Raw genomic sequence first — 13,891 nt, forward strand, 5'->3', positions numbered from 1 at the left:
ATTTTTCACTTTGCTGGAGAACACTATGCCTCACATCATTATGACTCACTGATATCCGTATCATTGTGGATTAGCTTCAAATACTCAATAAATAATCCTGAAAGGAATTGAATCAGTCAATTTAGGCTAGGTTATGATGCAATATCAGATTATCCCGGAGTTCCCATCATGGCGCAGTGGAAACGAATCTAACTAGGAACCATGAGGTTGCAGGTTCGATCCCTCAGTGGGTTAAAGATCTGGCGTTGCCGTGGGCTGTGGTGTAGGTCATGGATGCGGCTTGGATCCCACGTTGCTGTGGCTCTGGCGTAGGCCGGCCCCAACATCTCCTATTAGACCCCTAGCCTGGGAACCTCCATGTGCCACGGGTGTGGCTCTAAAAAAGAAAAAGACAAAAAAAAAAAAAAAGACAAATTATCCCAATATCCTAACAACAACATTGTGTATATGCCCTGTTTCATCTTTTTCTTTTATCATTTAGGCTGACGGAGCAGGCCCTATTTGGGACCTGGCAGTGTCATAACAGAAAAGAGCAATGGTAGAACCACATGATGATTCTCAGAGCTTCTGCTCAGAATTGCTGAGATTTGGCCCATGTCCCATATGCTTACATTCTGTTGGTCAATGCAAGTCAATAGCCAAGCCAGATGTCAGTGGAGCAGAGCTGTACATTTTTCATACAGGCCCCCTAGGGAGGGGTAGTAAGTAAATATTCTGAACAATGTATAACCTACCACAGGAGTCTGTCTTTGCCACCAAAGTCATGGACGTCCTCAGAACCAGGACCTTGGCCTTGAATCACTGTCTTTTCAAGAGGTATTAATCAAGAAATGGAGGAAGAACATAAAGTGAAAGAATTAAAAAGGCAAAATTTTCATATTCTAATGACTGATTTGATAAAGAGCAAAGATGGATGGCAAACATCAAGAAAAAGACAGGAGTTAAGGATGACGTCTTGGATTCCAGGACTGATGAACAATGACTGACATAGGGAACAGAGAAGGAGAGGAGGTTTACAAGAAGAGAACATGTTTTGGAGTTCCCTTAATAGCTCAGTGGTTAAGGAACCCGGCTAGTATCCATGAGGACGTGGGTTTGATCCCTGGCCTTGCTCCGTGGGTTAAGGATCTGGCATTGCTGTGAGCTGTAGTGTGGGTCGAAGGTGTGGCTTGGATCCTGAGTTGCTGTGGCTGTGGTGCAGGCCAGCAGCTGTAGCTCTGATTTGACCCCTAGCTTGGGAACCTCCATATGCCAAAGGTGTGGCCCTAATAAAAGCAAAAAAAAAAGAAAGAAAGAAAGAACACGTTTTATTTTTGACCCAATGAACAACCATGTAGAAATAAACGTAGAAAGATGAATATTTGGGTGTGGTTCCCAAGAGAGTACTAAGCTAGAAACAAATATCTAAAGATTCAATCACATATAAGTAACAATAAGCAATAGTTATTATGATTACATTTATGGAACACTTACTATGCTAGGCACTGTGTGAAGCAATTTACACAGATTTTCTGATTTGATCCTCATCACCGTTACAAGCTATACAAACTAGCTGGTGTTACTTGTCCTCATTGTGTCAATAAGGTTATGGAGCCTAAAGAAGTTTAAAAAAGTGAAACAAAACTTCACCCAAGTCTCGCAGTTAGGACTTTGCAAAGAAGACCCAAGTGCTTTGTCTTCATAACCCACATTTCAACCAGTTATGCTCTTAGTTTGAACCATGACAGCAAATTAGAACAAGGCACTAGAGAAAGAAAGAGAAGGTAAGAACAGTGAATCAAGGGTAGGACACTGAGGAATATGAATATTCAAGGATCAAGAAGAGGAAGATCCCTTAGAGAAGGAACGAGTAGGAGGAAACCAGAGAAGTATAAAATCTCAGAAGCCATGTGTAGAAAGTGACAATGAAAGCTGTTTAACAGAGGCAGCAGCTTCAGGGTATTTGAAAAACAGGGTTGGGAAGGTCTATGGGTGTTAATAGCTGGACCTAGTCCCCGACAACGTCTCTAACCTCACAGAAACATCTATAACCAGCCATATTCCCCATCCAGAATCCCAGAAGTAAAATATGAACCGTAGGTGGCTTGTTACATGCTGACTTTGGAAACACCAGTCTTTCGCTGGTTTACTCTTTGAACTCTACCTCCAGAGACTGCCTTGACTTTCTGACCTGGTTGAGTAGGTCTTTGTTTCTGGGTCTTGGTGACCTGGCTCTTGGACTCTTTACCTGTGTATATATGTCTGAGGTTCTGGCCTCAACTTAGGAAAGCCAGCCTTATGCCACATGCCTACTCTTGGTTACTACCTACTTCCAACTTGAGGGAATAAGGTAGAACACTGTCCTTCAATCCACGAGGCTGTGTCTCCTGATAATTCTCTGCAACTCAGCTTCCCTAATTGAAATGAGGAATGTGGGTTCATATAGTGGTTGCTGTATCTGCTCCATTGATATTGTAATTACTGACAATGGGGCTGTTGGCTTTGAGACCACAGGTTGCTGTGCAGACCTTGCCAAGCCTCGCAAGGCCTGTTGTCAGAGCAGGCTCCCTGTCTTCAGGTGAGCCCTCTAGGTTGCTATGCTTTTTAACACAGCTTCAGCAGTTTACAGAGCTATAAGCGTTATATTTGTGGACGAGAAGACTCTTATGTAAGTGGTACTTCTCATGTCTGTGAGGAAAGCAGGATGCTGAATAGCTGTTCAACTATAGCCAGGAAGCCACACTGTGGGCCCCAATGGGACTTACCAGCCATTATGGACTGGTAAGAGCCTTTGATGTCCACAGGGTAGCCAACTACAACATTAGAGTAGGTAATGTTGCCCACTCCCAGTGACTTGACCTGAATGAATCAGTATTATGGGGCATCTTTGAGGTAAGGGTGCCAGAATGCTCCAGCACCTGCACTCTTTGTGTTCACCTGGAGACTGAACACATCCATCACCCTTCCTTGATTACACCCCAACCCCTCCAGCAAGGGTTATCAGATTTATTGAATAGAAATAGGACACACAGTTAAATATGAATTTCAGATAAATAAAAAATATGTTTTTAAGTATGTATCACACAACATTTGGGACATATTTATACTAGGAAATCATTCATTATTTATCTGAAATTCAAAATCAGCTAAGTGTCCTGTATTTTATCTGGCAAGCCTATGGGCACCACAACCCCCATAATCTAAGACTCAGTAAGAATTCATAGGCCTTGGGATCCATTGATCCTATACTCTTCCCAAGAAAGCATTGGGGCACTTTGTGAAGAAGAAAAGCAGAGAACTGGGCCTCTGCTAGGACTCCTGGGGTCTTGACCCTGTCTAGTCCCCTCATTCTCTTGGGGCAGTTCTGGGGGATCCATGAAATTAGACTTTCTGAGTGCCTATAACCTTGTTTGTCTTCTATCAGCTACATTTGAAAGATAAAGAGTGGAAGATGGCTTTTTAGAAGTGTCTAATCAGTAGATCTGTGCAGCACCACATGATCAGTATCCTGGATGACTGTCCAGGGGATGGTTTTTGTGCTTCCTGGGGAATGTCCTAATATACCCTTGAACATCTCCACATGTCCTCTGCCCAATTATGCCTCTTATAATCTTCTAGCAATCCTGGGTTACCTGAAGCATAAGCATCTCGAAAACAGTCTCCAGACAACTCCAGTTTGGGTACCCAGGTGTCTATGATTCTGGAGTGAGAGTCCCTCGTCATTTGGCCTAGACATTCTAAAATATGCATGATGGTGTTTTGTTCTTTTCTGTGCAGCTGACCTAGTAATGACCTCCTAGAAAGAGAAGGAAATTGCTGACCTGCTGAGCTTGACACTCAGTGGCTTTTCATGCCACTCAAAACTGCCTTCACCTTTGCCCTGATATAGCGCCGGCAGGCACTTACTATGTGCCAGAAACTCTTCTACATTGAATTTATTAATATAGGTAAAGTCTTATATTGATAAAATCAATGCTTATAATTTTCCTAAGAAGTACATGTTATTATAATTGCTCTTTTATAGATGAGCAAACTGAGACAGAGAGACGAGTAATTCCTCTAAGGTCATACATGCTAAAAAGTTGTTAAAACGTAAAAACTGGGATTTGAATGTGGGCATTCTAGCTCCAGAGTTTGTCATCTTAACCTGTGTGCCAATTCTAGGCAACCTGGGCCCAGCTTCGTTCAACCTAACACTGCTGGGACTGGTGCTGCCAATACCAGGAAGGCCCTGTTCTGTCCTCCATCACACCCACTTGTGAAAGAAAATGGCTTTCACGGAGTTCCCATCGTGGCACAGTGGTTAATGAATCCGACTAGGAACCATGAGGTTGCGGGTTCGGTCCCTCCCTTTTTCAGAACCCTCCTTGCTCAGTGGGTTAACGATCCGGCGTTGCCGTGAGCTGTGGTGTAGGTTGCATACGCGGCTCAGATCCCACGTTGCTGTGGCTCTGGCGTAGGTCGGTGGCTACGGCTCCAATGCGACCCCTAGCCTGGGAACCTCCATATTCCACGGGAGTGGCCCAAGAAATAGCAAAAAAAAAAAAAAAAAAAGAAAAAGAAAAAAGAAAAAAAAAAAGAAAATGGCTTTCTGTGTGGATGTCTTCAAGGCCTACAGTATCTAATGTATGATTGTGGGCTCAGTCTGTGGTAGCCTGAAGCAGCTGGTACAAACCTGGAAGCTCAGCTCATGCTGTGCTTGCATTATTTTATGAGCCTTGGGTGCTCTATCAGTCACATGCTCAGCAACAGACCTGAATTCAAAGGGCGGCAGAGAGACTCAACTTTGAAAGAGACTGGCTTAAGTATTTCACAGTCATTCAGCCCACATTATCTTACAGACATGTACATGTGTTCCTAATCCAGATCCAGGCCTCTTCGGAGCAACTCAGAGAGGTTTGAAATACTAGGAAGATCTCTATATGAGTAGGGTGGGGTATTTTCTGCCAGGAAGGCCTGGATGCAGCATCAGCTCAGCCACCCATCTGTTCCTCTACCAAAACACAATCTGTGGTCCTCTCCAGCATGATGTGTTCTGGTACACCACCATGGCCACACCTGGACCTTCCTGAAGAACAGCTGTGGCTCCTTCTGATCCTCACACACCTCCTGGACTCCACCTCTGGGACTTCCATCTCTAATCTGGCCCTCTTGCCCAGTCATGACAATGTCCTGGAGGTGACAACTTTATAAACAAGAATACTTCATTCCCTGCATTGCTCTTCTATCCACTGCAGCCACTTGTACCCTGATGCGTAAAAGGGAGTTTCTACTTCCACAGTCTTCGATTCAGAGCCCTTAGGCCTATCACGTCCCCATCTGCCTGCCTTCCACCCCTAGATGGGCAATAAGATTAGAGCTGAAGGAATACCTGCATTCTTCTACCACCCACATACAACAGCCTACTCTGGCTAATGTCACTGCCATACACTTTGTTTTCAGGATTTATTGTTTCCCTTTTTCAGAACTGCTTCTCTGTGCAATAATATTTTTCATCCTTACTATTTTCTTGTACCCTCTCTTCCTTGCACTATTGTTACTCCTGCAACTAGACAGTACTTGGGAAGGTACATACCAACTTGAAGGAATCTTGATGAGTATACCAAGTTCTGGCTGGCAGTAGTTTTCAGAGAGAAGGATTGAGGATAGGATGCCATCTCATTCTCCCCCAGCACATTCATTCTCCTCACCTATTGTAGAAAATTGGAGGATTGCTGATAACCACCAGCAATGAGAGCTATCATTTCTTGAGTACTCACTATGGGCCAGGTAACTGTGCTAAATGCTTTGCATACATTTTCTCACTTAATCTTCACAACAGTGCAATGAGAGGATACTATTTTATCTCTAATTTATAGCTGAGAAAACTGACTTGCCAAAGATCACATAATGAGTGAGTGGTAAAGTCAAATTTCAAACCCCAGTTAATTTAAAGCCTGGGCATTCAGCCACCTTGCTGTCATTGTCATATATCAGCTGACTTCCTCCATGCCCAATCTCCCAGCTTCTTCTGTTCTTTTCTCTGCTCCTAAATCTTCAGCCACAACCCCAGCAATGAGGGGGAATAAATTTGAACTGTATTCCCAAGAGGAAGTAGACTCATTATGACACCATGACTGATCTCACCAACTGGACCATGGGAAAGAGTGAGGCCAGGAGGAACTGTTTGAATCTGGCCCTTTGAAACAGAGACCCTACCAGAAGTAATGAGGCATTTGTTATAACTACTTTCTTGTTTCACTCACTGATGGATCTCAAACACCTAGAACCATGCCTAACTAGTAGTAGGTGCCCAACAAATATTACCCAGGAATACAGGAAGTTGGGGTTGGCCCAATGAAGAACACAGGAGCCCTAGTAAATCTGGGTAGCAGGAAAGTGGCTTTTAGGAGACCCGAGTGACAGAATCTTCAGAACAGTGGCACACCACTTCTCAGCTACTCTTTGCAGGTTTGCTTCCTTTTTTCCTATTCCAATCAATAAATTCTGTTTACCCTTCATGTGCTTTTTTTTCTATTGCATAATTGCTACTTATTCACAAATTCTACTTTCTTATCACACAGTTCTGCTTCCTTATAGATTTGGTTTGTGTGACCCTCCATGGCCACCCCTCCATCATATGACATCCTTTCAAATTCAGTTTCCATGGTTGACTGCCCCATTGTTTCCATGTTTCCCAATTCAGATCCTAGAAGGAGAGAACCTGATGGACCAAACTCATATTTTCTATTTAAGCCCTGGTATTTGGAGGGGCAGCTCTAATGTCAGGGGCCACTTCCTGTCCAATCAGGAGCCATCCTTGGTATAGAAAAATCTAGCTCTGCTTCTCAGAGCAGGGGGCTGTGGGTGGGGCAGTTTCATCTTGAAGAGGAAGTTGGGTGTGGCAGGCACTTTGTTGACATATCCAGTATAGGAGTGCTCCTGGGAGCCCATCTCTCATCTCTGACTTTTTAAGTGAGGACTTCTCATCAGGCATTCCCAGAACACCCAGCCAAATGCAGCTGCCAACTTGCTGAGTTTGGAATTCCTCTTGGCCTGTCATCTCTTTGCACTCTTCCTTCTGGGACTACCTTGGTTTGTCAGCTTATTACCTGTTTGGAGTTGGCTTTTTCTGGACTCTCTTCTGCTTAGGTGAGTTGGCTTCTAACTAGATTGCTTGACTCTTGGACAAGGTAAGTGTTTGGATTCAACTCTGGTTCTGGGTCATAATTTCAGCTTGGATGAAATGGCATCACATCTTGCTTCTTGGCTCCCTTCCTTCAACTCAAATTCACTCTCTCCAAGTTATCTTTTACCTGAGGGTACCTCCCAGCTCACCAACATACTCCAGAGGGAATGACATCAAGAAGTAGTTGGTGGCAGCAGTGAGAGCAATTTTAGAGGAATGGTTGGGGGTAGAAACCAGATAGTTGAGGAAGTGGAAATAGTGAGTGTAGACTACTCTTCTGAGAAGTTTAGATGAAGAGGAGGGGAAGAAAACATCTACATTTCAAGAGCTGTCTGTGTGTGTTTTTAATTTTAAGAGTCTGCTTCTGATTATATAAAAGATAATTTTATAAAACATTTAAAAAATAAAAATCACAAAGAATAAATGTATAATTCCCTAATTTCAGCTATCTACCTAATTATGATACTCATTTTTGAGCACCTACCAAATAGACGAATTCTGCTACTCGCTTTATAGATAGTATTTCTATTTACTGTGTAATATAAAGTTCTAGCTGGGCCAGAAATTAAGACAGCCATGTCTGTGATGTAGAGTAAAACAGTATCCCTTCCCCTCAAGCAATAATTGGTATCCATTGATTTATAAGGGGCTAAGAGTTTGCTGGGGAGAACTCAAATCCTGGCTTCAGGAGGGTTTTGGTAGTGCACAGACATGTCTGGGAGTAGTTCCAGAGGTAAACAGTGGCTGGTAGGTACAGTGGGAGCCCCAGGGAGAGCACAGACTGTTGAGGAAGGAGTCTGCAATAGTAAGGCTGGGCTTTAGTCCTAGAAAGTCATGGCCAGTCTGACTGCTATGCAGCAGGGCCTCATTCAGCTTCCCTGTGTGTGTCTTCCCAGAAGAAAACAAAGATGGGCCTCTGTGTAAGAGAAAGAGCCATTTTATGAAACTCTGAAATGCCCTGGGGCCTATCACTTGTTGGGTAACTGAGTGTAGCATCCAGGAAAAGAGCTTTTCCTTTCTCACTTGGAGAGAGGATGCTGACAGACATCACAGGGGCTATCCAGCCCCAAATTTCCCATAAAACTAGCACCATGGGGCCAGCTGTGATAGCAGAAAAATTTTTGTCTGATTCCTAGCAAGGTAACGGTAGTTGACTTCAGTTAGCTCAGTAACATTTTACCTTGAGCATTAAGGCTGAAAAAAATGGACTCTCTTACTTCCTGTTTTTCAAAAGCATCGTTGACTAGGGGAACAATGCAAGTCTCCAAATGAGGCATGGGTGTGGGCTTCTAGCTCACAGTGGTACTGTCAGAGCCAGCGTCATACTGTCAGGCTAAGCTAACTATAACAATAAATGATGGCATGACTGATTCAAGAACACAGGTAAGAGCTGCCCGCTAATGACTCAATAACACCTTCTCAATGAAGGTGTTTGCCACAAACAATACTTTCACACCCTGAAGAAAACTGAATACCCCACCACTCCATCTCCTAGTACCACCCACCCCAGCTTTCTCTCCAGAGCTTTTATCACCATTTCATGTAACATGATTTTTCTTATTTCTTCTTCTTCTTTTTTTTTTTTTTTAAATTGTCTGGTGTTCCCACTGTGGCTCAGTTACAAACCTGATTAGTATCCATGAGGATGCAGGTTCAAATCCTGGCTTTGATCAGTGGGTTAAGGATCCAGCATTGCCATGAGTTGTGGCATAAGTTGCAGACGCAACTTGGATCCTATGTTGCTGTGGCTGTGGCATAGGCCTGCAGCTACAGCTCTGACTCAGTCCCTAGGCTGGGAACATATATACCACAGGTGTGGCCCTAAAAATTAACATAAAATAAAGTAATTGTCTTTTTCCTACTCTACAATGTTAACCCATGAAAGCAGTGTCCAGATCTATGTGCTTATTGCTATGTTCCCAGAGCCTAGATCAATGTCTGGCACAAGGTATTTAATAGTCACTGAGCTCATCCATTTTGTAAGTTTCTCAAATATTTGGGGAAGGATTAGAACAATTAAGATGTTTTAATTAGCATCTGTATTTATAGCCTGAAGGAACTTAGAATATGTTCTTGCATTTATAATAACCCTATAAGGTACATACTACATATGCTTCTTTTACAGATGAGGAAATTGGGGATAAGAGCAAAAGTGACTTGCCCCAGGCCCCAGAGATAATAAGGGCCAAGGCCAGTATAAACTGGTATAATAAGAATAAGTAAGAAGATCCTGTAGGAGGTATTGCTAAAGCTGAGGCAAGAGCTAACAAAAACCTTAACTGATATGGTGGAAATGAGAACAGAAAAAAAAAGAGATGGAAAGGAAAGAAAATGTGAAGATTGTTTAGAAACATGGGAGACAGAATTCAATGCATGACTAGAAGTAGCCCATGAAAATCAAGTGAGGAAAGGGGAATTTCTTCTAAGAGAGAAATAATTTCAATTTCTTTCAGGAAAAAAAGAGATAACAGACCAAGTATATTTAAGCCCTTGCAGCTTTGAGCTTATTTATGGTGAATTATATTAATGTGTATTTCATACTAGGGTTTTAACTGCCAAACAGATGAGAGTAAAATATCTTATGGCAAAGAGAGTCAAAGTTGTGTCATAGAATGGAGAAGATTCTGATAATAGTGTTCGAGGAATGAATCAGGAAACAATGCAACACCTTGGAGAGAGGAAATTTATTTATTTATTTATTTATTTATTTATTTATTTATTTATTTATTTATTTAGTGTTTTTAGGGCTGCACCAGTAGTATATGGAGATTCCCAGGCTAGGGGTTGAATCAGAGCTATAGCTGCCAGCCTATGTCACAGCCACAGCAACATCAGATCAGAGCATGTCTGTGACCTACACCAGATCCTTAACCTGCTGAGCGAGGCCAGGGATTGAACCTGCATCCTCATGGATAGTAGTCAGATTCATTCCCACTGAGCCACAACGGGAATCCAAGAGGGAATTCTTACTATTAGGACTAGGTGTTGTTAATCATGAGGTTCCTAGGCAATATAAGAGACCCTTGTAACAGGCCTTAGTTTAGGGAAAAGGAACTGTAGGACCCAGGTAACAAGGTCAGGCCACCTCCACCTTCCCCCACCCCTGGCCCATCAGCTGGTGTTGCAGACTATGCTGAGATCCCCCTAGGCGTTTTGGAAGGGGGACAAGGGGTGGGTGACTGGATCAGAAGGGCCAGCTAGGATGGTCAGACATACATGGGGAGATGTAGGGAGGGAAACTGAAAAGTGCTATGTATAAGAAGCCTGAAAAGGTGAAATCCATCCCAAGTCACACTGGATTCTGGCTCTGGGGGTGGCAGTGTATTTGTTCATTCAATCAATATTTACCAAGTGTTCTCTATATGCTAGGCACTGTGCCAGGCATTGGGTTAGGTGCTGGGAATCGAGCTCTTAATAAACTATTTCCTGATTTCTCCCTTCTCTTCTGGAGAAAGAACTGGAATGACATCTGGCTCTCATTGGCACAAGTACTGGGCAGGGCTGCATCTGCAAGAGGCAGACTGTGGCTTGGGCAGAGGGGTCAGGTTGGGGACAGCATGGCCTGGCTGATACAATACTTATATTGTCCTGGGAACTTGTGTTTATTTTCTGTGCTCAACGTGGTATTGTTTATTTATATTTGATAAGCAAATTTAACTACTTTATGTTTTCTTATAAGTAATTTCTAGATATACAGTTATGACATCTTTTTGAGGAGGGACTTTGATTTTCAGTCCTAAAAGCAGCACTGTGCTTAAATTGCTAGGTTTGATAATCACCTAAAACAAGTGTAGCTCAAATTGCTCAATATAAACAGCAGCAAATAGGGCAAAGGGCATGATCCATCACCCCTTTATTACATGGCCAAACCATAAATCACAGTGGGGAAGCCACAATAAGAGTGTAGGGATTTTAAATCACTGCAAGGGTAGAGGTCAGTGCACAGACAATTTGGAGAGATGATCCCACCCATAACCCTTTAAGACACTACACTGATAACCACTTAACTCATAAGGGCAACCTGGCAATGAACTTCCTGAGTTAAGAGTGTTTGTCCCATTTCACTCTGGCTGCAAGTAGGCCAACGAGATTACTCCTGTTTCCCATGGCAATAATATTCCTCTTAGTTACTGGAAGGGAATTGGAGAAACAGAGCTAGTATAATCAACAACCCTATCTCCTTGACTTATTAAATAGAATGGAGATGAATACTCAAAGAATTATTTGCCAGTGTGGAATCTGTTTTCCCTGGTATCAATGCTATACATACCTGTAAGATTTCTGCAGTAATCTCTCTCTTATATAGACTATAGACTCCCATACAGTATGTAGCCCAGTGTCTTTTCTATCATTGGGAACTCAAATTATATTAATAGGAAAAAAAAGCTACACCAGCAGAAAAAGGAGAAAAGAATAGCAGAAGAAACAAGAGGAGGAGCCAAAATGAAAGTTCACTTCTAAACCATGTTTAATTATGGCTATGTGATTATAGTATGGGTTCTAGCTGAAAAGATTTCGATCTCTGCTTTACTGTAAACAATGAAGATTTCAGGAGACTGACATTAGAAGCTGCTTTTAAAAGTTTCTAGATCTGTGGTTTGTATTATTTTAGTCTTAGTCTTTTAACTCCTTAAAAATTTAAACTGAAGGGAGATAGAACAGCTGAATAAATGTATGAAAAAGAAAGAATCTTGAGAAATTAAAAAAAATTTTAAACCATTCATGGCTACAAAGAATTTTAAAGCAGAATCAATCACTGAAATTCAATCTTAACAATTATGAAGTGCCTATTCTATACCAGGCACTTTTCTAATCACTTTGCATGTATTAACTCACTCAAACCTCATCACAGTCTATGAGGTAGGTATCATTATTGTTCCTACTTTACTGATGAGGAAATTGAGGCACAGAGACTTAGTAACTTGTCCAAGATCTCGCAGCTACTGTGTAACAGTCAGGATTCACATCCAGACAGTCTGACTCTAGGGCCCACAGTAGCAGCCATGATAATACATGAGCTCTGCAGACTGAGTTTTCCCAGTAGTTTGTTAAAATGACTCTTAGATGTTTCACTCTGTGGCACCCATTTGTTGGATGATTACCTATTACCCTTTGAAATTTGTTAACTCTGCTTCTAAAAGCAACAAGCTTAGATTTTTTAAAAACCATATTTTCTGCCTTCTTTTCCCCAAGAGGTACTTGTTTGGATAGTAACCTTTTAAGAAACAAAATAAGAGTAATGTTAGTTTTTTTGAGGACAGAGGGTAGAAGGCCACTCTTACATGAGCTGGGGCAGCATTCTAGAACCTTGTTTTTTTTTTTTTTATTGAAGTGTAGTTGATTTACAATATTATATTCGTTGCAGGTGTACAATATAGTGATTCATATTTTTATAGATTAAAAGCTATTATGAAATGTTGGCTCTCTTTACTACGCTATAAATTATATCCTTGTAGCTTATTTATTTTATTTTACACATAATAGTGTGTAGCTCCTTATCCCCTACCCTTATTTCACCCCTTCCTCCTTCTTTCTCCCCACTGTAACCACTAGTTTGTTCTCTATAAAAAGGACCTTGTTTCTAATGGGTTTCAGTTGCCCGTATGCCAAGGCAACCTACATACTAATGAACATTTACTTATTTATATGCATTAAATTCTTTCTATATAACAAAAGTCACCCTTTGTTTTTCTTATCTGCCATTTTTCTTCTCAGTACATAATTTTCTTCCATTTCTCCCATGTTTAATATAAGATCAGCCTTTTCACATGCTATACCTTTAGGGGAAAACCAAGAAAAAGAAGTGGATGGGAAAGTGTTCAGACTTACTATTTGCTAAATTATGATATTTTAGCATTTTGTTAACTCTTACCATGTTATTTTCTCCAGCTTTGGCTAAGACTCTGATGGGGAGGAGAAACTCATCTGGAGTGACATTTCTCCTTCTCATTGTTATTTCTTGCATGGGGTATTTAAAAAAAAAAAAAGATTAAAAAAAAATCTCCCTTTGTATAAGGAAAGGAACAGCAAGTATAGCCTTTATATTGAGAATTTTCCTAGAGAACATTATTTTGACCTTCTTCATGAGATAAAAGAGAAGCTAAGGTTATACTCTAAGTTTCAGACAGGGCATTTTGGTTCAAAATATGCTGTGAATTTTAAAACTTTCTATTGTGTCGTCTTGACCTGGCCAAGAGACTTTCTTTATTTCCTTAATATGATTAGTCTTGGGTCCTCAAATACATTTCATATGTATTTCAACAAATGAAAATTAGATGCTCAAGGGTTGAGGGGTAAATGAGCCAATGAAAATAAGTCTCTTTTCACTGACAGACTCAGGCAGATGGACCAGTCAGGGACAGTCCTGCTTCTTCCCAGGTGCGGGAGGCCTGAGGGGTAGAGACGGGAGCACCGTAAGAGGGTGAGCCCCTCTCTGAAGGTGGAATGCTGCACCACACATTTTGTTTGTTTGGATGATATTCTGAGCCCCAAATCCACCCCATTAGCTTACTCTCTAAGAACAGGCCAAGCAAATGAAAACAGGGTCCACGCTCAGCTAAGTCAAAGCCCAGGGGATTATTAGCATCACAGGCTACACCCACACACTTGGAGCATGAGAGTGTCTGCAAGAGAAGAAGGGAAGGGTGGTGTCACCACTGTCTTTCTTTTTGTGTCCACCAAAATAATAAACAAACCTCCTTTCCTCATCTAAAAGCTTGCTACAAAGAAGGCAAAACCGTTGGG

General features: G+C 41.7%; 1 protein-coding gene across 1 annotated transcript in view; it reads left to right on the forward strand.

Annotated features, from left to right (window-relative positions):
* The window catches only part of NOTCH2 (notch 2), a 200,827-nt gene continuing 193,815 nt past the window's right edge, over positions 6,880-13,891 (forward strand). Inside the window, exon 1 of the mRNA XM_021090691.1 lies at positions 6,880-7,110. The gene's annotated coding sequence lies outside the window, so the exon portion shown is untranslated. The remainder of the gene's footprint in view (positions 7,111-13,891) is intronic.

Source organism: Sus scrofa, chromosome 4, assembly GCF_000003025.6.
Source record: "Sus scrofa isolate TJ Tabasco breed Duroc chromosome 4, Sscrofa11.1, whole genome shotgun sequence".
NCBI classification, from domain to species: domain Eukaryota; kingdom Metazoa; phylum Chordata; class Mammalia; order Artiodactyla; family Suidae; genus Sus; species Sus scrofa.